Raw genomic sequence first — 24,092 nt, 5'->3', positions numbered from 1 at the left:
AGGCTGAGGGCTGTGCACATGCACGGTTCTAGGACTGCTGTAAAGTGTGGTTCTCAGAGCTGAATGATGTGATTGGGAGCCATGTGCATGTGTGGGCCTGGGTTGCACTGAGCTTAGGGAGGGCAGAATGAGGTTGTGCGACTCTATGGGTGTGTGGTGGAGGTAGCCTAGGTATGGAAGTTAGTGCCCACAACCTTTAAGCACTGGTAATAGCCTGCAGGGAACAGGGAGGTGGGGTAGTGCTCTGGAGGTATGCAGGAGAGGTGGGTTGGGCTGCACTTAAGGTGCGGGTGAGGGTGTGGGGTAGGTATGTGCACTGGGGGCTGGTGGGGTGGGAGCACATGGAGCACGGGGAATGGGAGAGAGTGATGGAGTTCAGGGGCATGGGTGTGGGGTGAGTCACCAGTCATTGGGCTGCACTAGTGAGATAAGTGGCCTGGCTTACTTCCTAGCCCCGTGTTCCTGTCTGTGCTCTCCCGTGGGCTCCGCGGCTCCCTGCCTCTGTGCCAGGCTCCATCTTTCTGCCTCTCAGTTCCTCCCCCTCTGCAACCAGGGCTGCCGCACATGGTGCAGAAGGTTGACCCAGGTCAGCCATACTCCTAAATTGTAGCCTCCATCGCCCTCCTGTCACCTGTCCAGCCTTTCCGTGGGGCAGAGCTAAACTCAAGCCACTCTAGTCAGCCATCTTCCCAGAAGTCCTGTTTGAGATTTTTATCTTTTCTTTTTCCATTATAAAATTTACGTCAACACAACCCTTAATAAAACCATGTTTGATCAGGATAAAGAAGGAGACAATGAAGCTATTTAAGTAAATTATCCTGCAGCCTCCAAGTAGAACAGTACCCTTCCCTTCTCTTTCCCCTCCCTCCTCTACCACAATTGCTTTTCTTTATTTAGAAGATTTTCAGACTTGTCTACTAACACACTGTGCGAGTTTGACATGGCCCATCCTGTGAGCTAAAAGGAGAGTTGTTTTTTTGTGTTTGTATATATTTTTTTTACTTCTGTTTCAAGAAAAAGGAAAAGGAAATAAAAAAAGGAAGAGGCTGGTTATCTTTTTAGCACTCATTGCAACAATCGATTCAGAGCTGTGTTTGATGTGGTTTCCTAAATCATCAAGCAATTATTTTCCATCACAAGAAAAAATTATCGGTTAGACAAGCAACCAAATCAACAACTCCTCCAGAATCTAGGGATTCACTACTATAACCATCATAACAGACTTCTGTTAGTAATAATAATTAGAACAGTAATATTTTTTATTGTCTTTCTGTGCCAAAACTTGTGCTAAGTGATTTACGTGCACAATCACATTGAATCCTCATAACCCTGAGTAGGAACTATTATTATCCTCATTTTACAGATAAGGAAAATGAGGTTCAGAGGGATTAATTGTTTTACCCAGTTTGTCAGTAACATAGCTGGGATTTGAACCCAAGTCTGTCTGAGTCCATGGCCTCGGCTGTTGACCATTCTGTACCAAAGGCCAGCACTCATATTCTGTCAAAGGTCAGAGGGCAAATATTCAGCTTTGTGGGCCATGAGGTCTCTGTCACTATGACTTAAGTGCTGTGATAGTGTGAAAGCAGCCAGGGACAAAAATTGAACAAGTGAGCATGACTGTGTCCTAAATAAAATTTTATTACAAAAGCAGGCAGCTAACTGGATTTTATGCAAGACCATGGTTTGCTGACCCCTGTTCTCTATCTTCATAGAAAGAAAGGATTTGAGCTGAAAGGGCAGAATAGATTGCAAAAGGCGAAGAGAAGAAGGAAGGAAAAGTACAGGCTTATACGTGGATATATCAGGGGGCCAGGTCTTATATTGGAGGTTACTGACCTTTCTCTGAAGAAGCAATATTTGACTTGAGGTCACTTTAACCAAGCCAGTAAGCAATCAAATAAAGCAAAACAATGGGAATTTATTGTTTAATTAATTGAAAAGCCCAGGAGAAGTTTAGCCGCAGGTGTGGCTTAATGCAGGCACTCAACTGATGTCACCACAGAAGGCTGTGGGCAGTAAAGTGCTTCCATTCACTCACTCAACAAAGACTCAATGAATTCCTATTTCACAAGAGCCCTCCGTGAGCACTGGAGTTCCCCTATGAGTAAGGCACTGCTCCTGGCCTCAGGAAGTTTTCAGTCCAGTGAGTGCCGCCATTAAGAGAAGAAACAGCTGGAAAAGGGGAGAGGAGGAGCAATCTGATGACACTGACAAAGCATCTGCATCAACCCACACCTGAAGCTTGACTTCCAATTCCAGGAGCCAATGATTTCCTTCACTTTTTTTAATTTTTTTTTCATTGTGCAATATAACATATATACAAAAAAAGCAATAAATTTCCAAGTATGTTTTAACAAGTAGTTATAGAACAGATGTTAAAGTTCAGTATGGGTTATAGTTCTCCAATTTTCCGTTTTTCTTCTGGCCACTCTAGGACACTAAAGACAATAGAAATATCAATACACTGATTCAGCAGTCATACTTATTTGTTAAATCCTAACTTCTGTTTTATACTCCTCTTTAAATAACATACATACATAAAAACAATTCTTTCATTTTTGTTTGCTTGCTTCTTGCTGGGTTTATTCAAACAACTTCAACTCAAGTATCCCTTCTTCAGAGATACCAACGTTGAAATATAAGACTAGGTCTTCTTTATATCCATTCTCCATCCCCAGTACTTTTCCTTCATAATAGTCAACGCAGTTGCACTAAATATACAATTTTTTTTATAGCTGATTCACTGGAGAGCTCTAGGAAGGCAGGGATTGTGTCTGTGGCTTACACTGTTGGCCCAAAATGGGCACTCAGTAAATTTATTTTTTTCAAACGAACAAAAGTTATATTTTTATGTTCCTGCTAAATTGGAATTCTGGTTTCTGTTCTGGCCCTTCCTTCCAACCCTCAGGATGATAGCTACCAGTTCATTCCTGCCTAACTCTGGATCACCTCCTGAAAGTTGGCAGCAGTGGTGTTCAGATCAGAGGGTAGGAGTCCAGGCTAACCAAAGTCTTAGGAAGGTGACAACAATATTCTAGGCTTATACACTCTGCAGCTTTGATTCCATTATTTAAACCACCAGCCCAGCTATGTTTTGACCTGTGTGCTAAAATGCATCTGAAATGAAATGTAATCCTCTCACTTCCAACAGATCCACTGAGTCTGATGTCACAGGTAAATGTATCAAAGCCCAGTCAATGCACAGGGTAGATCTTAAATACTTCTTCTCCATCCTCCACTTGAATCCTCAAGTTTTACTGAATTCTAGTTGTACCTTATATTAACAAGTTTTTTTTAGAAGTACTTTAAAATAAAGCACAGACTATTGCTCAGCCATCAGGATACAGTTACAGTTAGAAGACATCTTTGGTCCTGTGTTTCCTACAGGAATAAGAACCAATAAATATTGCACTGAAGGTTTGTGGTTTGGAGTCCCTAAGTGACAAAGAGGGAACATATTTGCAGAGTTGTGTAGGGTTTTTATGCAGAATTTTGTCAGAAGACAATGGTGCTGCATATTTTCCTTTGAGTGCAAACGTATATTCCTAAGATTTTTTTAAAGATGGCATGTGCTTTTAAAAAAAAGGAAATTGCATTTTTAAGAGTTTAAAAATCTTATGACTGAGAAATATAAGAAATCTTACTTATTTCCACCTCTGTAGAAGGAATAAAAGATATTTCTCATAAAAAAAAAAGCCTAGTCGATGTCCTATTTATGGCCATTACTCTGAAATGCTACCAATGCTTCTCAAAATACAGGCGTGCTGGTTTGAAATTGTTATGTACCTCAGAAAAGCCTTGTTCTTCTAATCCTGATTCAATATTGTAGGGTGGGACCCTTTGATTAGATTGTTTCCATGGAAATATAACCCATTCAAGAGTGGGTGTGACATTCTGATTAAATGGAGATGTGGCTCCACCCATTTAATGTATGTCTTAATTAGCTTACTGGAGTCCTTTAAAAGAGGAGACATTTTGGAGAAAATACAGTTGTTTGAGAGGCAATAAAGACACAGAAATTTGGAGATGCTTGCTGTATCAACAGAGAGAGCAGATGCCTAGACATGGATATTTGGAGATGCAGAGCCCAGCAGACATTGCCTCATGCCTTCTCACGAGATGTTAAGCAAGCCAAAACCCAGAGTTTTGCCCCAGAGGAGACAAGTGAAGGCCCACAGAGAGGAGAACCACTGGAATTAGAAGCTGGAAGCAACAGAACCAGGAACAAGGACCAGCAGACACGAGCTGCATGCCTTCCCATGTGACAAACATAGGCCTTTCTTGAGTCAAGGTATCTTTCTCTGGACGCCTTAGTTTGGACATTGTTATGGCCTTAGAACTGTAAACTTGTAACTTAATAAAATCCCTTTTTAAATGCCACTCCATTTCTGGTATTCCAGCATTCTAGAAATGGAATGCAATCCATCAGCATTTAGCAAACTAATAGGTGTCACCTTGGAACATGTAGAGAAGATAAGGTATGTCTCTATTCCCTCTCTTCATCTTGTACCCCCTCACCTAACAGAAGCCACCTAACAGTTAATGAGCTCCTGTTTTCTCAGTTTATTTCAAGTGAAAAGTAGTCAGAGACTCATAGTTAGGTCTCCCAGTCTGGTCTCAATGATGCAATTTACACAATATTTATCGTGGCTGACATTAAAGAAAAGACTACAGATTGCCCCCCAAAGCCTCTTTTCCTATTCGTGTCTGCCTGGTAAGTTTTCTGACAAAGACCCTGGTGTACTCCCTTTCTGTTTGAAGATGATGAGTATATTTAAATACCGGATGGTTCAGTAATAAGAGACTGCCTTGCTGATTTTCCAATATCCGCCTCCTGAAAACATCATAAAGGCCCATCCAGGCTTTGCCTGGCCTTCGTCTTAGGTCCTACGTACCCCAGTGAGAAATGTGAAAACAGCAGCCACAGGAGGATGGGACGCTGTATTCCAGAGGTCATGGAATACCGCGAGCTCTGCAACCTTACAGAACAGGCCCCCCAAGGGTCAGATGAGAGAAAACCTGCCAGGACTTGGGGCTGTCCTTATAAGAGGCCATATTCATGTACTGAGCATTTTCTGCATGCCAAATATAACATTGATCATACAAGGGTGTAGAGAAAAGAGAAAAAAGATGACAGCCCATGACCTCATGGAGCTGAAAGTCTATTATGGAGACAAATGCTATTCACACAAATGATGCATATATGAGTAAAAATTCCAACTATGATCAGCGATACCAAGAAGAATTACATGATCTTTCTGACACTGGGAACAGACCCAGCCAAGGGAGGCTTCCCTGGGATTTCTGGCACCCCCTCCCCCACCTGCCAACTTGTTTTCTCAAATATGAGGGTCATGCTGAAAGCTGTCTCCTCTGAGAAGATGTCTGTGGCCTCTAAAATAGCCCACCTTCACCCCATCTCTTTTTACTCCCTGCCCCTCATCCTACTGCTCTTGTTCTCATCTCAGGCATCACTACCTAAAATATTACACCCCCATCTGCCTCTCTTTGCTAAGAAAACATAAGTTCCACAAAAGAAGGGGTTTTGCCTTCTTTTTATTCTACTGGCAGCACCTAGAATAGTGCCACCCAGCACATAGAAGGTATTCAGTAAGTATTTGTTGAGTGAATGAATGGATAAGTGAGCTGAGATCTGTAGGACAACGAGGGGTTAACAGGGGAAGGGAGAAGGAAATGGGATTCAAAGAAGCAGAATCAGCATCACAAACTCAAAGATGGTGGGCTGGGATCCTGGCCAGAAGGAGGAGCTAAACTGGACAGTGGAGAGCCCCAGTGTCCAGTTCAGCTCCTCCAGTGGGAGAGCCCCAGGGGCTGTGGGGAAGACAACAGAAGGAGGCTGATGTTGTGAGCACAGTAAGCATTTTGGTCTTTACCCTAAAAGCAATTCAGGGGGTGGGGTACAAGAGTAGTTCAGTGGTAGAATTCTTGCCTGCCATGTGGGAGACCCAGGTTCGATTTCCAGTCCATGCACTTCCCAAATAAACAAGCAAAATAAGCAAACAAAAACAAATTAAAAATTCAACAAATGGTGCTGCAATAACAAGATACTCATATGGAAAAAATAATGAAATGTGACCCCGCCATATAGCATACAAGAGAAAAGCAACTGGGAGCTAATGATGTCCTGAGCTGGGTAGGAAGCCTTGGGAAAGGGTCACTCTGGCTTCAGGTCAGAGGGGACCAGGGTAGACATGGGAGAACAGCTAGGAAGACAGGATGAAGAGGAGAGCAGGAGTAGCCATGGTGGACTTAGAAAGTCAGCAAGTTCAATATACATTTAAGAGGTAAAATCCAGAGGGCATGGTGAAGGACTGTCTATGGGAAGGGAAAGAAGGAACTGTGGGGAATGTCTCCCAGGTTTCATTTCATGGCTCTCATGAATGAGAGCCAACGTGCTGGCCATGGTCCTCACCACCCAAATGCAGGTGGGGAGCTCAGGTCCTTGGGGATCCTGGCTTACATTTCTGCACTTACCCCTAACCCTCATCCTTACCCACCTGCCTCTCTGCATTACTCTTTTCCCACCAAATCTAAGGCCCCTTGAGTTCTCAGGTGTTTATTTTTCATTATATTCATAATTCCTTTGCTTTTTCCCTGGTGGATATGAAACAAAGACAGCAAAACACTGGGAAAAAGATCATTCCTCAACTCACCCAGAGACAGGGGTGTTGCCTACAGTACAATTCTATCTCCAGGACCCACCACACAATTACAATTCAATTCCTACTTTATGTTCTGTTGACAACCTGGTTGGTGAGTTTAATCCACCTTTGAAACCCACAGAGAGCCCACCAGGAATCAAATACACAGGGCTTTTGTAAAACTTCAAAGCACAGGATCTGGTTGGAAGTGAAATTGCCAGGAGAAAATCATTGTTAGTTACTCAGCCTAGCACCAGGGAGGAATATCAACCGAGTGTGTGCACATTTGTATGCAGGCATGCGCACATGAGTGTGTGCAGAAGAGGAAAATACAGATTAAGAGGGAAAGGCACATTCTCTCCAGCAAACACACGTGCACACAAATACAAACTCATACCTTTGAATCTAAAATGGTGGAAGCTGGAACCCTTTCTGGGTTGCCACTGCCACTTGTTAATGTGTGTTAATGACAGAGCATTGCACTTTCCTCTGATGTACATAAACAAAGCCGAGAGCTGTTAATGGGCTTGAAATGACATTATGGATTGCTCAAAACAAAACTGTGACAGTTTCAGTGGCAGAAAGCAAGGAAAAGAAACCCCGGAGTAGATAAGCCTGTCCAGAATCTCCCTGCTGTGGGAATAGAACAGCAGGTACACAGTTTTTATTCCAGACCAAGGCCAAGGGTTGGAGGAGGTACTAAGAGGAAATTTGCTCAGCTTAAAGAGGTTGCTGTCACCTCACTTCTGCTCCAAACAGGCTTATTCTGTGCCATTCTCAGCAGTGCTGGAATCAATGAATAAGAAGGAAATTACGAATCCTGCTCTGGCTGCCATTCTAGAACCTTTATCCAGCCCCACTCTGCATATAACCTTGCTTCCAGTAATTCTAGGTAGCTTAGCCATGTCCTGATTCTAACTGATGCTCTTCAAACACTGTTTTAGCTACTCAAACATCACCGGGTTAAAGAAGGTTGCTTTATCTCTCATTTCAGATTGGGCTCAATTTTTCAGCTCTGCCAATTTCTGTGTGATGTCAGCCAAGATTCTTAACCTTTCTGAGTCTTGGATGTTTTCCTTTGAAAACCAAGTATAAGCAATAACCCCTTTAGGTTCTGGAATTGTTTGTATGGATTAAATGTGATAATACATGTGAAATGGTTAGGAGAGTAAGCAGCTCATGTTTTGGTTATGTAACCCTTACTGAGTGTATATTATGCAAGAAATTGTTCTAAGCTCTTGCCACCTGGTTGCTCATGGGTTAGCTAATTATATACATTCATTCTAAAGGTATGACTGATTGATGACAACTTCACATACACTACTCTTAGGTTATAGGACACTTTGGAGCTTTAAGCTGATAGTTATAAGTGGATTTCCTAAACCTGACATTCCTTTTGGTTGCTGTTGGGGAAGTCAGTAATGGAGAACAAATGAGGTGGGGGTAAGCCAGACAGCTCACTCACACCATCTTGGTTTTCCCCATAATGAAGTTCTGTGCAAGAGTGCACCAGAGTGGGGGAAGGGAAATAGACCCATTCCTTTAGAAAAATTATTTTAAGTTTTAAAAGCAACAACACAGTAGCTATGCTCCTTGTTGCATGCAAAAGAAACTAAGGCTAAGTGGCTGGCTTTATTGGAGGAACAATGACTGAAAGAGAAAGACACTCACAGAATCTATAGGAACCCAGGGGGGTCAGGCTGGCAGCCGCAGGAACCCAGAAACAGGCAGCTGAACATAAAGCAAAGGCTTGGACCAACAGCCTTGGACACGACTCTGTAGGCCAAGCTTTGACTACAAGTGGAATGATTGGCTTCCAGCGGTGGACCTCTCTTTACTCAACTCAGTCAGAATGCAAAGACCCAGAAGGCTGCTTCTCCACCACAGCACTGCTGACACATGGGTTTGCATAATTCTTTGTTGTAGCACCATCCTGTGCACTACAGAATGTTTTGCAGCATCCCTGGCCTCTATCCACTAGATGCCAATAACAACACCCTTCAGTTCTGACAACCAAAAAATGTCTCCAGATATTGCCTATTGTCCCCTGGGGGCAGGAGTGTCTCCAGTTGAGAAGCCCTGAGTTAGCTCAACTTCAGTCATACCCTGGCTGTCTTGGGGTAGGAAGAGCAAGGCATGGCCCCTTGGCTTCCATTGCAGAAGACAGGTGTCTAGAATTGTGCTATTACCTAGACCACACTCAATACCATAAAGGTAATTCCAAAAAAAATAATAATCAGGGGCCTTTAGGGGAATGGACAGTGCACAACTAAAACTCCACAACTGACTAGTACCACCACCTTAAGCTTTAAGCACCAAGGACTTTCAATCACTGTAAACCAGGCTGCGGAAGTAATGAGAATACAGAAAGGGACTTTGCTGGAGTCTTCCTCTCTGACTCACATCTGCTCTCCCACCTGCCATTCAAAAAGCAACCATCATCTAAGCTCTCCACCCTACCAGCTTTTTTTTTAACTGCTTTGCAATGAATCAAGTGCAAAGAAAAATTAATTTTTTAGTGAGAGATTTTCCTATCTGACTCTTCCACTCTGAACTTCTCTGGCAGCCCAGCAGGATTTGGGAATGTTTTCAAACTGTGTGGAATGGGACAACAGGTATGTTTATCAAGTGAGAAAGCACACTTGTTCCTCCTCTCCCCACGCTCCAGTAGCACAAAATCTGCATTGTGTGAATGTAGTGGGTTTGGAATGATGTAGATTTGCAGAGGCAAATCCATCTCTGCCACCGTGTACTTAGACCCCTTCTCTCCTACCTGCACATAGCTAAAGAAGCTAAGTAGAAATCTGATATCTTTAAGCCCTTCAAAACTTTCAAACCAAGTCCCATCAAAACAAATGGCTTTAAGATCATCCAAACTAACACAAGGGAAGAAAGAAGAGGAAAAGTGAATATAAATACAAAAACCAAGTGTCTAAAGAACTTAAATCACCTCTAAATGCTACATCTGAATTTTAAGTTGTTTCTACATTTCCAATTCACTCTCAGTATACAATTACATCTTAAATAGATAATCCTCTACAGAACAGTTCTTATGTAAACAGCCAGTAATTTTGATATATTAGAATTAAAAGAAATTTCCTAAGGCCAAATTCTGCCATGTTTGAAGAAATATGCCATGGTTATTCAGGAATAATTTTGCTTCAGGGACCCAATTAAAGTTATCAAAACTGTAGGTTCTTCTGGATGCTAAAGATGCAATTTATTTTTCCCATACTTCTATAGGTCATTATTTTTCTAGGATTTCATCTAACAGATTTAAAGAAAAAAAGTCCATCAACCAAGGGGAAGGGTTTTTAGAAGATCACATAATTCTAAATTGCAAACAGAAATCATAGAAGCTCTATAATCATGAAGGCTCATAATGAAAGAAAAAGTAGGTTTGTTCACAGACACTTGAAAGAATTGCCAAATAGGTTTGTCTATGAGATGCTACAATTCTCAACACTTTGAAGTTTAAGACATGGTAACCACAGTTCACATGAGGTGTGATCAAGAAGCGGTTGTTTGTTTATGTTGCTGAAAATTATGGGGTGCCCCAGATGAGCTAGCATCTTGTGCATTTGTATATATGATTATTGTTCTGCAAAAATTCTGACACTCCGTGCATTCCCCAGGAAAAAAGGGTAACAATGATGGGCACAGTTAATGACAGGCTTTCAAGTGTCCCAAACCTCTCGTCTGCAAGCGCTAAAGGATGGGCCAACCAATCGAGCCAACTGGGAGAGCAAATGGAAAAGGTGTTACATGTGAAATAAAACAGGTAGATAAAAACAGTTCCATTTGTGGGATCTGTCAGAATATTTGTCAGCCTGAGGATTAGGTGAAGGTTCTGACATATTTCAGTTACCAAGGTATTTTACTTGCAAACAAGACTTGAGCAGTTTGACCTTTATTGTTTCATAATTAGTAAAGAATTTGCCTTACACCCTGATTTCCATTATATGGGTTTGAAAAGAGATTAAGAATGAAAACCTCATGTCAGTTTCCCTGTTGCAATATCATCACATCAAATTATGTGGCATAGTGATCCAAGAGACTGGGCCCAGGACCACCCAAAATAATTTTCAAATGGAACACCCTCCTGTATCTATGATTACAGAAGCTGAAATTTCCAGGTTTCTTTTTTTTCAAAAAATAATTGGGATGTGTTTTTTCTTTAATCTAGTGCAGGGACTAGCAAATGCCTTCTGTCAAGACCTAGATAGTAAATATTTTAGGCTCTGAGGGCCTTGTGGTCTCTATTGCAATTACACAATTCTCATCCACACACAGAACGAAACAGCCACAGACATAATATAAATGAGCAGGCGTATCTGTGTTCCTATAAAACTTTGTTTTGCAAAAACAAGCAGCAGGTCAGATTTTTGCAAACAGCGGGCAGTGCGCTGACCGACCTATGGTCTAGGGGTTGGGCAGCTCCGGTTTGCCTTCATTCCTTCAGAGATGCTGATATCAATCAAAAGCAGTGGGTTCTATGCCCAAGGAGCTCAAGTGACCAATTCTTGAGACACTGGGTCTCAAAGAGAGAAAAAGTTTATTGCTAAGCATGAAACAGGAAATCCAATGGCCTATCAGCCTAAAAATCTGTCTCCCTGGATTGTAGTAACTCTGATAGTTTTATAGTATTAAAAGATGGGCAGCTTTTAAAGATAATGAGCACAATGGCTCAAGATGACAAGGTTAGGGATGATCTAATTATTGCACATGTGCAGATTGATTACATGTGTACCCATATGTAAGCAAATAGAGGCCTTAATATGACGATGGACATGGTTTTATTATCATAATGGGGAATAGTTCACATATAGGCTAAAATTTAAGCTATTGTGCATGTCAGGTGGAACCATTTCAGTGAGATCCAGTTTTGGTTTTCAAGATAAGTTTGGAATTAGGGTGCATTCGTTCTGGGCTTACCCAAGGCCCTTCATTAATAAACATTAGGGGCTGTTTTTAGCGATCCCAAAATTACAAAGCCAAAAAACAGGATAAGGGGGAACAAATGAGGGTCAGTCACAAGGTTTTTACGATCACAAGATAAAGGCTACATAGTTATACAATCATCATCAAAGATCAGCTGGATTACAGATCAGAAATTTCAGGTATCTGCCTCTGGCTATCCTAATATACTAGAAAGCAAAAAGAAATATCTATATAATGATTCAGTAATCAGAGTCATTTGTTAAATTCTAACTTCTTGGTTACAATGCTATTGATTAACCAGAGTTTGGGGGAAATATCACAGCTAGCAGTTATGAAATTTTGCTTTGAACAAGCACATCTACAGTGGAGTTTAATTATTTTAACCTTGTAGACTTCCTCCCTCAAGCATCTTCAAATCCACACTGGAAACCACATACAATTGTGCATGCATGTGGGGAGGTTTGGGCGGGGGGTGGGGGTGGGGTAGTTGTCAGCTTAACATGGCAGAGCAGACACTGGCTTGGATGGACCCAGAACGACGGCAGGTAGTCCTTAGTGGCTCCCACAGCTTGGGCAAGTCTAGTGAGAGACGGAGTGGACATGGAGAAGCGTCTCCTCACCCGCTGCCTCTGCAGTCTCAGCAAATCCCAACTTCTGCCTCCTGCCAATGATCCACTATGTCCTCAGCTCTACCATGCCTGTAGCACGCGCTCCCAAAGGTCACCAAAGCAGGAACGTGACCCCATTTCACAGGCAAATGGTGGCTTCTTTCTGCATTTGAGGGGTTGGGTTTTCTTAAAGCATCTTTCTTCTCCACAATGAGATCTCTTGAACCCTTCAGTGCTTTCTAGAGAAGCTGGCTTCTTGCATGGGTTATCAAACTCCTCATCTCCCATCCTTGTTGATTAAAGATAATTGTCAGCTCTACATTTAATTCATTGGTTTTTCAAAGTTCTTAAGTAATGTGAGTTAACTATTAGCGTGTTTCATCCCAACGCTATGCTTTAAAATAATGTGTCAATGCAGCTTCTAATTAATATCAATTAGTAGTAGCATTTGGGTGTTAAAAAAAAATCCGAATTATGAAATTGGCATAAAGGTGAGTCCAGACTCGGTGTTTTTTGCTTTTATTCATTCTGACCCTTCAGATATCTGCTTACTTGGGTTCCTGGTTTCCAACTCTTTGGGGCGTCTTCAGCTCCCTTCTGGGCTCTGTATGGAAAAACCCCAAAGTCTCTACCTTTCAACGTGGATGAACTAAGACCTGGCCTTTCTAAGACGCGAGGCTCGTTATTCAGCCTCTCACAGCTCCCCTGCCCTGTCCCTGCCGCCAGCGGGGCCCTGTTCCAAGGCAAAGCAATGAATAGAAAAGGCTTTGCTCCTCGAACCAGGTGAGTGAGGGCTTTTAAGAGGCTGAAGGCAGCTTTTCTAGCCATGGTGGAGCAATTTAAATAACAAGGGTGAGGATTAGCCCTTTATAGAACCGAGGTGAAAAAAAAATCTGCAGAGGCAGTGAAATGCGAAAGGTAGACAAGGATTCATTCTCTTACAATAGATCCATTTCCCATCTTGCTAAGCACACACAGCCATAATTATATTGCCTTCCACCGACTCGTATACACACTTCTTCTCTGCCATAAACACAAATGCGCTTCTATAGATGAAAACCGATTTTAATATAGAAACCCTGGTATCTATAATTCATGCTCTTTAGCCTTTACATATTTATTCTGCATTTTAATTAAGGCCAAAATCTGAATACTTTAGATGGATGGTTTCTTTTTTCTTCTGTGCATAGCTTATAAGCAAATTACCTGACAGAAGCCCAAATGTTAAGCAAACACAATAGAGCTTGTGATTGAAGCAAGCTATTATCTGGACACAAGCGGCCCAGGAGAGCTTCAGAAACTCTCTCCTTTCAAAAGCCACCCTCTCAAGATTGGCAGGACCCGTCCCTCTGCAGCCTCAACACAATGACAGGATAAGACACCAAAGTTTGGGGAATACCAGTATGAAGCATCTCTCCACAGGACACCAGCTAAGGGTCATCCCTGGTGACACTGAGGAGGCAGAGCACAGGGGTTGGGGGCTGGAAAGGGGGGTCTGGAAGAATCCTGAAGTGTGCAAGGAATTCAACATCCACACCTAGCATTGTAGTTCCCAAAACTAACCCTCGAATAATCCAGCTGGCACAAAGAACAGATTTAAAATTAGAAAAACCAAAGAGCTCACACTTGACTTTTGGTTGGACTGACCAGAATTTTCGATAAAACATTTAGTACTTTGAAACCCTAGGAGGCTTCTCCATGAATAATATATCAAGAAAGGTGATCTTTAGAATGTGAACATCTACCTAATTCTTACCCAAGTGGGCAGCACTAGTTACCCATGTCTTCCTTCGTAATCACTAAAGCAGGGAGCAGCAAACTGCAGTCCACAGGTCCAGTTTGGCACATTCGTGAGCTATAGAACAGACTTTCAGCTCTTCCCAAATCTCAGAAATGCTGCCCAGTGGACATTGTAATGCCAAAATTCTGCCTTTCAACCCCGTCATAATGTGTACGTCAGTTGAAGGCAGACAGATGTATCCAGGGAAGACACTGCAAGAACAGGCACTTCGCACCTCCCTCTTCCAGGAATTGTCATAGTGCTCAGAGTTCCCAGACCTCTATTTAAAATATTAAATAAATTACAGATGGTAGATAGATAGATAGATAGATAGATAGATAGATAGATAGACAGACGGATGGATGCATGACAGACAGGTAGATGGTGTGAGAAAGCAGAAAGAAGATGTAGATGGCATTACTTATAAAGGACTTTTTTTTTGACTATCCAGCATCCATTCTACTGTCTTTGGGGAGAGTGCTCTGCTTTCTTTTGTGGGAATCACCTTGTCCCTGTTAGATCAATCTCAGGTTGCCCGGTCCTCCCTTGGCCCAGACAGGCCATGACCCAAGCCCACTTTCAGCACATCTAAAACGCCAAAAGAAGAGACTTCACATTAGGAATATTGTGATCCTGGTAACAAGACTTTATGGAGTAGCCGAGTTGGTATCTGCCAAGCCTGGTTTCCAGCCCTCACTTTAGTACTGTGAACTACCTCATAGTTTCCCAATAAATCCCTGTCTTGCAGAAGTTAATCAAAGTTGGTTCCTGTTGCTTATAACCAACCAATGCTAATATCTGACAATGCCAGAAGTACCTTTCTTGGGGGAAAAAAAATGCCTTTATTCAGTGTCATTTCAGTCTTGCTAGGGATCCCCTTTTTAAGAATATTTTTAAAGTAATTTTTTTCCTACTTTAACCTTTTAAAATAAATCTACATATCTAGATAGCTCTCTTTAAATGCAAAATAGGGTAGAAATTGACTAAATATACACAGGTCTAACAAGTGAAATGAAAAAGCTTTGCTCTATTAATACTTGTCTTAAAGGATAATGTATTGGTTTGCTGAAGCTGCTGGAATGCAATATACCAGAAATGGGTTGGCTTTTATAAAGGGACTTTATTAACTTGCAAGTTTTCAGTTCTAAGGCTATAAAAATATCCACAATAAGGCATCGAGGAAAGATACTTTGACTCAAGACAGACCAGTGGGTCCAGAATACCTCTGTCGGCTAGGAATGCACTAGCCTGGCATCTGCTGGTACTGGGCTTTTGATTTCAGACAACTTCGCTAGAGGCGTTTTCTTTCTGCATCTCCAAACATCTGGGTCTCACATTGGCTCTGAAACTCTTTCTAAAATGGTTCTCTCTTAAAGGACTCCAGTAAGCAACCCCGTCTTGAATGGGTGGGGACATATCTCCATGGAAACAATTTAATCAAAAGATCCTACCCTACAATATCAAATCAGGATTAAAGAACATGACTTTTTTAGGGTGCACAACAGTTTCAAGCCAGCACAGATAATATGTGTTAAGTGCACATATTTGTGTTTTATCATCCAGATTCTAGCATCAATTTGATTAGCTTTACTACCCAGCACTGGGTATCAAGGAATTTGATTAGCAGAGAGTTACTGAACTCAAATGGGCCTTAACCTCAATCTATTGTCCAAACAGGTGCAAATTTGCTGCAAAGCATTATTGTCTGCTCCATATTTTACTATTCTATCATGAGTTACTCACTAAATGCTTTAATAAATATGATCCGCTATGTCTGAAAAATCCCTTACTTTCATAACATCACAATAAAGCAAATAGAGCTCCACGGGGCACCTTGTTCTTAGGATTCCTGTGGGGACCCTACGGGACCCTTCCTTTCCTCTCAATCTGTTTAGAAACTCTCTGTAAATATCTGTCCTGCAACTTAGGCCCCACAATGGCATCCCATAATATTTTTAATAAACTAAGATTTCTGACCATGACAAAGCACTGTATGAAACAGCCACTGCTTAAAGCCCAGCTTCTTCCTGCACCCTTCTTCCTCTTCCCTCCTTGCTGTCCCTCTCTTATGCCAGGACTCCTCTTACCTCCATGCCTTGCACTGGCTACTCCCTCTGCCTGGAACCACTCTTCTGATCTCCAAGACTGGCACCCACTTGTCATTCAGGTCTCCCTGAAATGTCACTGTGCTGGTTTGAAAAGGTTTATGTTCCCTAGAAAAGCCACATTTTAATCCTAATCAGCCTTGTGTGAGCTAACGGTTTCTTCTAATCCATATTCGGTACTGTATGTTTGAAACTTTAATTAGATCATCCCCCTGGAGATGTGACTCAATCAAGAATGGTTGTTAAACTGGATTAGGTGGACCATTCTAGGTGGGTCTTGATTAGTTTACTGCAATCCTATAAAAGAGGAAACTTTTTGGAGAAAAGGAGATTCTGAGAGAGCAGGAAATGACTTAGCCACGAGAAGCAGAGAGTTCACCAGTCAGCGACCTTTGGAAATGAAGAAGGAAAATGCCTCCTGGGGAGCTTCACGAAAGGAAGCCTGGAGAGAAAGCTAGTAGATGACATCGTGCTCACCACATGGCTTTCCAAATGAGAGAGAAACTCTGACCGTGTTCGTCATATGCCTTCTCACTTGAGAGAGAAACCTGAACTTCATTGGCCTTCTTGAATCAAGACATCTTTCCCTGGATGGCTTAGATTGGACATTTCTATAGATTTGCTTGATGGGAACCTTTTCTCAGCCTTAGAACTGTAAACTAGTAACTTATTAAATTCCCCCTTTTTAAAAGCCATTCCATTTCTGGTTTATTGCATTCCAGCAGCTAGCAAACTAGAATAGCCACCAACTCAAAAAGTCCTTTGCAGACCCTTTGACCCAATGGAGCCACCATTCCAACTTGCTCTTCATGGTGCTCTGCTCTGTTTTACTTCCCAGTGCTTACCACCATGTAAAAAATATTCTCAAGGCTTTGCTTCCTTGTGTCCCCTCGACTACATTGTGAGATCCATGAAAGCAGGAATTTGGTATCTAGAGCACTTAGAACAGTGTCTGAAATAGTAGGCTCATGAAGAAAGGCTGGTAAGAATGGAGAGAGAAAAGAACATAAAGAAAGAAGGAAAGGAGGAAGGAAAATAGGACACAGGGAGGGAGGAAATGGCTTTATGAAGCACTGACATCCCTTTGGCTGGCTGTTAATTTATGATTTATGTTTTCAAAAACTAGAATATCAGTTGCACCTCCTTAAATCTTCTCATTATGATAATAATGACTAATCAGGGGTAAAGCTAAGTTTCATGGGGTCATGTAGAATATTGGAAACCCTTTTAAAGAGTAAGAAGATGAACGTTAAAGCAGGTATGCAAATAAATATTCATTTGAAATGAGAAAAAAAATCACAATATATTATATATCTCTTAGAAACTCACATCCTTTTCTCCTTGAATCTCTTTAGGTAATTTACCAGAAACACTCAAGTAGGAATGTTTGCTGAAAGTGACCTGGCTCTAATACACACTTAAAAACTTTATGATTCCAAGCAACCCGCAGAACTCACAGACATGTGAGGGTCTCAGGTGCTGGCACTTCATTTGCTTTGTGGTACGTCTTTCTCCAGGGCTCATGTTTATAAAACAATATGTATCAGTTGTATGCTAATCTTTCACTCATATTATCTCATTTATCCGTCACAACTATGCGATAATAAAACCCCACTGCCAGAATGAGATATACCAGAACTGGAATGGCTTTTAAGAAGGGGAAGTTAATAAGCTAGAAGTTTACAGTTCCAAGGAATTGAAAGCAAACAAATTAAAGTACCAACAAGAGGTTACCTTTACTCAAGAAAGGATGATGGGTCAGGAACACCTTTGTCAGCTGGGTAGTCACGTGGCTGGCATCTGCTTGTCCCTTACTCCTGGGCTCTGTTGCTTTCAGCCTCTGTTCCTGTGGGGGTTCCTCACCTTACTTCTCCAGGGCTGGCATTCATCTTTTGGCTTCCCTTGGTTCTCTCCAGGTTAACACTTCATGGCACTTCATGGGCAATGCCTGCTGGGCTCCAAGCATCTCCAAACATCAGTGTCTCTGTTCTCCACATATCCGTATCTATGTCAGCTCTGCTGTGAAGTTTCTGTCAACTCTGAGGTTTCTGTTATTTCTGTAGGCTCTATCTTTCTCCAAAGGGTTTCCTCTTTTAAGACTCTATAGTACTCTAATCAAGATCCACCTAGAATGGGTGGAGTCACATCTCCATTTAATCAAAAGATTACACCCACAATTGGGCATGTCACATCTCCATGGAGATAATCTAATCAAAGTTTGCAACCAACATATTGGATCAGGATTAAAGAAAACAGCTGCATCCACAAGATTGAATCAGGATTAAAACATGGCTTTTCTTGGGTACATAGCATTTGCAAACTGGCACACCCATTATTAAAAATTCCCATCTCACGGATGGTGAAACTGCTTCAGAACTGCACAGTGGTCCTCAACAGTAGCCATCAATCAGGTCTGAAAGTGCATTCATGTCCAGTAACATAAACCACCTTCTCAGGGCAGCATGAATGCATATGAAGAAGCCCAGACTATCACCAGATCCCCATTTTACACTTTTTAAACAATCTTCTTAACTAGTTATTTTCTACACTGCAGCTCAGTCTTTAAAAATTTCCTGAGTACATTGCTAACATCTTTATGTTTGCTTTCATTATTTCTATATTTACCACAGTTTTTCATTCCATTTCCTCCCCTCAGTAACATTCTCCTTGCTCCCTCTTGCAAATCACAAAGGTAGAAACATTTAGTGATTTTAAAATATGTCTTCAAAATAAGGGGAAGCCCTGAGCTGGGAGGGAAGGGCAGATAATGCAAACAGCACATAGGAGAAAACTCAGTCAAAGACTGTTCCACTTCTTCATGAGAGAAGAAAAGATAAAACCCATATGGAGCCACCATTTCTCACTTAACACAGTCAGCTGGAGTCAAAAACATTGATAACGTACTATGTTGGTGAAGCTGAGGATAGTTCCTTGTTGATGGGAAGCAAATCGGGGCTTTTGTGTATCAATTGGACAATTTCCATCAGAATTACAAATGCATTTACCCTTCTGCCCAGCAACTCCAGTTCCAGGAAATTATTTACAGATATACCCCTGCATGGGCAAGGAAATGTATGCCCAGGGTTATGCATCGTGATGTTGATTCTAATAACAATCTAGAATCCACTTGAAGAGGAGGGGACTAGTTGAACCAGTGTGTCATAGCCATACAGTGGAATATTAGAAGGCCAAAAAAGAAATATAAGCATGTTATATTCAAATATAAAAGAAACTAAAATATATATAAGTGAAAAAAACAGGTAAAGAACAGTGTCTATAGATGCATAACCTTTTCCTCTTTTGTAAAAAAGAGGTAAAATAATGCATGTTTTTTCTTTAAATGAATAAAAGCATTACATGGATGGCAAACAAAAAGAAGTACTAACAAAGGTTGCAAGTTTTGTTTTGGGGGGCATGGGAATTAGGAGAAGAGGAACATTTTTCACTGTTTGACTTTCTATCATCTTGGGCTATTTTGATCCACCTTCTCAAAAATATAAATTAAACATTCTACGCAAGTCAAGATTGACTCATTCCACACCCTAGTCCCTAAAGAGTAACATCACTGACCTTTATTTACCCCTTGAGGATTGACAAGGAATCAGAAAATCATTTTCATCCTGCAAGAATTTGTCAAAGCTACGGAGGTTCCTGATATAAATTGGTGAATTTAATGTGCTTAACAAAGAATCTATTGGGGGGGGATGTTAGTGCTATTTTCAGTGGATACATGTGGATTTGGCTGCCCAGAACCCTCTCTCCCCTTCTTCCAGTGGCAGTAACCTCATTTTACAATAATAACTATTCTCCTTCATCTAGTAAATGCAGCCCAACCACCCACCACCTGATCTCAAACACAGTGATTGGCCCAGGATTGGTCACATGACCCAGGCAGGACCAGCCTGGAGCTGCCAGTGACCTTCTCTGTTGCCATGTAGAATCAGGAGGGTAAAGCCAGCTGAGGGTGAAGCCAACACCTAGAGAAAAATGAACTCCTAGATCCAGCTGTACCTGAAGTTAGAATAAGTCCCTCCCTGGTCCTTTCATTTATTTGAGCCAATAAATTCCCCAAATTTGCTGAGGCCGATTTGAATTAGTGTCTGTCACTTACAACCAAGAGAGGCCTGACTAATATGCTCTTACTCTGTTATCTGCAACACTGAATCGTCGTCTGTCCAGCAATGAAGATAGTTCACGTTGATGCCATTACCAGCTCCTCTGGGACTGTCTAATGAGGAAGGACTAATGGGTTCCCAGCCCACAATCTAGCTCTCATTGCTGGTACAGTCTTACCTACTGAGTCAGTGTCATGCAGCAATCAATACTTCAAAAAGAACAGGTCTCCTTTGACAGTGACTGTCCTGGGGTGAAGGTAAAGCTCTAGAGTGGGCATAATGTCACCATGACTACGGGCTGTTAGTTCCTTCCACCTGTTCATCCTGAGAACTCCGCCCCCTACTTCTATAGCTGAGTCATGGCAGTTTAAAGAAGATGAATGATTCATGGCAGCACCGTCCAGAATTTGTTCCAACTAAGAAAACTAGCAAGACTAGAGGGTTTTGTCACTAGAGAGATTCTCAATTTAAGACCCCATTCAGCCATGCATCAGCCACGTGGCTCAGCCTGTCACCTAAGTTCTCTGCCCCTCAGTTCTAGTCTGCAGATTGAAGGTGATCATTGTTCCTTCTCACAGGATTGCTATAAGACCCAATGAGATATCACAGGGGAGGAGCTTAATCCAGTGCCAGACACAGTGTCTCAATAAATGTTTGCAATCACTATCATTTATTCTCTCAATGACATTGATTGATATCTTATTGTTGGTAGATGAAGTATATCTTCAGATGAAAGTGTATCAGATATGTATCCTGCCTTCAAATAACTTAGCGTCTTTAATAGACATTAAAGAGCTAGGACTAGTATATAAATAGTTATTAATAAAACAATGATAATAGGTAACACTTCCTGTACTAGACCCGGAGGGTCAATAGTTAGCAGGACAATGACCTCTGTCGACACTTAATGAAGTGTGTGTTTTATTGGAGAGACAGGTCATAAATAATCAAGAACTCAATTTAAAGTTCTGATAAGGACTACAAAGCGGGAGTGGGAGGTGGCACACAGTGTTAGAAGAGCAATATCAGGGAGTTAGGGTGGGGCATCTCCAGGAGGATTCAAGGAAGTGGCCCCAGTAAGACAAGGAAAGGCAAAAGCAGCAGAGGGAAGGGAGGAGGTCAAGCACATCTCAGGCACAGTAGGGGGGTGGGGCAGCTCTAGCCTGATCCACAGCGGACTCTGGAGTGCATTACACTTCAGAGTTGTCCCAATCTAATGTCAGCAAGCTAGGCTTTTATAATCCCGCACCTGTCAGCCACTGGCCAAGGGCCACCCTGGGACACACAAACCCAGTCACTTCCAGCTCTCTCCAGCTGTGAGCAAAATGGCTTCAGTAGCCCAAAGATAGTTTTCCAGAGAAGAGGCACAGGTGCCAGCAGTGGAGAGCAGAATCCCACTAAGCCAGCAAGAGCTCCCAGAGCTGTGAGAAGAAGCTGGGGCCCTGGCGGAGTTCCAACACTGTCTGCTACACATAGGTTCTTGACCTTCTTTTGGGGATGGGGGGATTAGGAAAGGAAGTGACATTTTAGCTGCGTAGGAATAACCAGGCAATGAGGGGGTTAGTTTATTCTGGAATTAAAAGGTTTACATATAATATTTATGTAAAAGGCAGTGAATTGGGGAAACCTACAGGATTCCATTTCCATCTTAGCGCTGTCTGCAGCCATGATGTTCTCTGTTGGGACCATTAGCGGCCCTGCCAGGTGGCCGTGCTGACAGCTGCCACTGGTGACACGTGCCGTAACTATAGATCAAGGGCTCTCATTGGGAAGTACTTGACAACTTCAGCACTAAATGACTCAAGCTGGCAGTGGCCGATTGTTTTACTCATCACAAATCCTCCTGAACACGTGGCACTGGTTGTGCTCTAGGCTGCGGCCAATGGATGCTGAAGGGTCTCTTGGCGCTCATAGTCCATGGCCGTTGATTAAGATTGTGGGGCACAGAAACTCCAAAAGACCTCAACTTCTGTTGCCAAGTGGGTTTCTAACTCCTGCTTGGAAAGGGACCCAAGAAACAAGTTTTAAGGGAGACTAGCTCTGGATCTATCTAGACCAGTGGTCCTCAATGAGGGGTGATTTTTCAGCACCTCCCTAGGGACATTTGACAATGTCTAGAGATATTTAGGGTTGTCACAATTGAGAGGATGCTACTGGAACCTAGTGTGTAGCAGCTAGGGATGCTGCTGAACATCCTACAAATGCACAGGACAGCCCACTTCTACCCTCCAGCAAATAATTATCCTGCCCAAAATGGCAAAAAATGCCAAGGTTGAGAAACCCTGATCTAGAACAATGGTCAAAGGTGTGGCACAAGTCAGACCTCCAATTTCCATGCTCCCTCTTTTTTGCCAAGATAAGTGACATAGTATATATGTCATGATTTTTGTCATCATGTTGTTTTAAGTGGCAGAAGCTCTATTCAAACTGTCTTATAAGGTGTGTATGTACAGGGGGTGGGAGAAGAAGTTCAAATAATTGATTAGTTCAGACATGCTAGATCCAGGGTTTCTTTCTGATGATGTCATCAGGATTCAATACCTCTCTTTCTCCTTTGTCCTTTTTCGTCTGTTTTTTTTCCTCATTCACAAGCAGTCTCTCTCCATGTGGAGGCTCTAAGGAGCACAGGTTTACATCCTAGCAGCTTGATAGCCTCAAAAGTGGAAGAGGTCCCTTTCCTCGATACTGTAGAGGTGGCCTGAGGACCCTTACACCAATTACTGTAGCCAGATGAGAAGGACTCTCTTTGGCCAGGCCTGAGTCACCTGTCCATAGCTGGAGCCAGGATAGGTAAACCCACCCAGAGTTGACATGAGATTGGTTCTCTAAGGCAAAGAGGAGCGCTCTGTGCATAATCACACATTTAATCAACCTTGGAATGAAAACAGTCTACTATACACACTGTAAAGACATCGAAGTCCCTTTGAAAAGACAAATGGCAGGTGGCTGAGATTGCAGCACCCAGAGCCAGACTGCCTGGCTTCCACTCCCAGCCCTACAACTTTCCAGCTATGTGATTCCGGGCACTTACTTACTCTTCTGTCTTTGGTTTCCTTGTCTGGCAAGTGGTTTGCTGTGAGAATTAAATAGGTTAATCCAAAGGCTTAAAATAAAAAAGACTGATCAAGTACTTAATAAATGTCAGTTGCTGTTTTTAATACAAGGGACTTATCTAGTAAAAGGAGAAACTGAGGTCCAGAAAGGGAATCCAATGTCCCAAGGGCACACAGAATGTCTGTGGCAAAAGCAAGACAAGAAAGGTCCATCTTCCTGACGCTAGTCCTGGAGTCACTTTGAAGACTTCAGTCCCCTCTGAACATCATCAGCCCCAACAGATGTGCATCCAACCCAGAGCCCAGTAGTTTCTGGTTTTATAAGTTTTCCATCCACTGTGGCATCCCGACCTCCCTGAATGGAAAGCAGTCCCAGGTCTTTTGGGGGTTTGAAGCCTCTCTTTTCCCATCGGGGTGTCCTAGGAGTCAGCCAGCTCCCGTGACTGCAAAGACCAAGGAGGAGGTCACCATGAGGTCCATTCACACCCCACTCTCGTTTTTCCAGCAGCCTCTCTCTCTCTTTCTCACTTTCTCAGGCCCTCTTGGAATCCATCAGCCTCGTGACATTTATTACTTGCTCCTTCCTTTTATGAGTTAGCTAAGGACAAAAAAGAGAAGCTGAGCACTTCCTGTCAGCCAGCATGTGAGGCAGAAAGAAGAAAAGGTTATAGCTGTGTTTACTTTACTTAGTATTGTTTTCCTGGCTGCCTCACCATTGAAGATCCACAGCAATCCAATAGCATATTATTAACCGGAAAGCCTTTGCAGCTACACTCCAAACAGCTATCATAATGACATAGGGCCTAGGTAGAGAGGCATAGAAAA

At 42.3% G+C, this 24,092-nt stretch overlaps 1 long non-coding RNA gene across 1 annotated transcript in view; it reads right to left on the bottom strand.

Annotated features, from left to right (window-relative positions):
• LOC143683940 (uncharacterized) overlaps positions 1-20,491 on the bottom strand; it is a 47,040-nt gene extending 26,549 nt beyond the window's left edge. Inside the window, exon 1 of the long non-coding RNA XR_013175742.1 lies at positions 20,393-20,491. This is a non-coding gene — a long non-coding RNA (uncharacterized LOC143683940). The remainder of the gene's footprint in view (positions 1-20,392) is intronic.
• Between the last annotated feature and the right edge of the window lie 3,601 nt (positions 20,492-24,092).

Source organism: Tamandua tetradactyla, chromosome 1, assembly GCF_023851605.1.
Source record: "Tamandua tetradactyla isolate mTamTet1 chromosome 1, mTamTet1.pri, whole genome shotgun sequence".
Classification (NCBI taxonomy): Eukaryota; Metazoa; Chordata; class Mammalia; order Pilosa; family Myrmecophagidae; genus Tamandua; species Tamandua tetradactyla.
The sequence above is the reverse complement of the archived record's forward strand: the minus strand, read 5'-3'. Positions and strand labels throughout refer to the sequence as shown.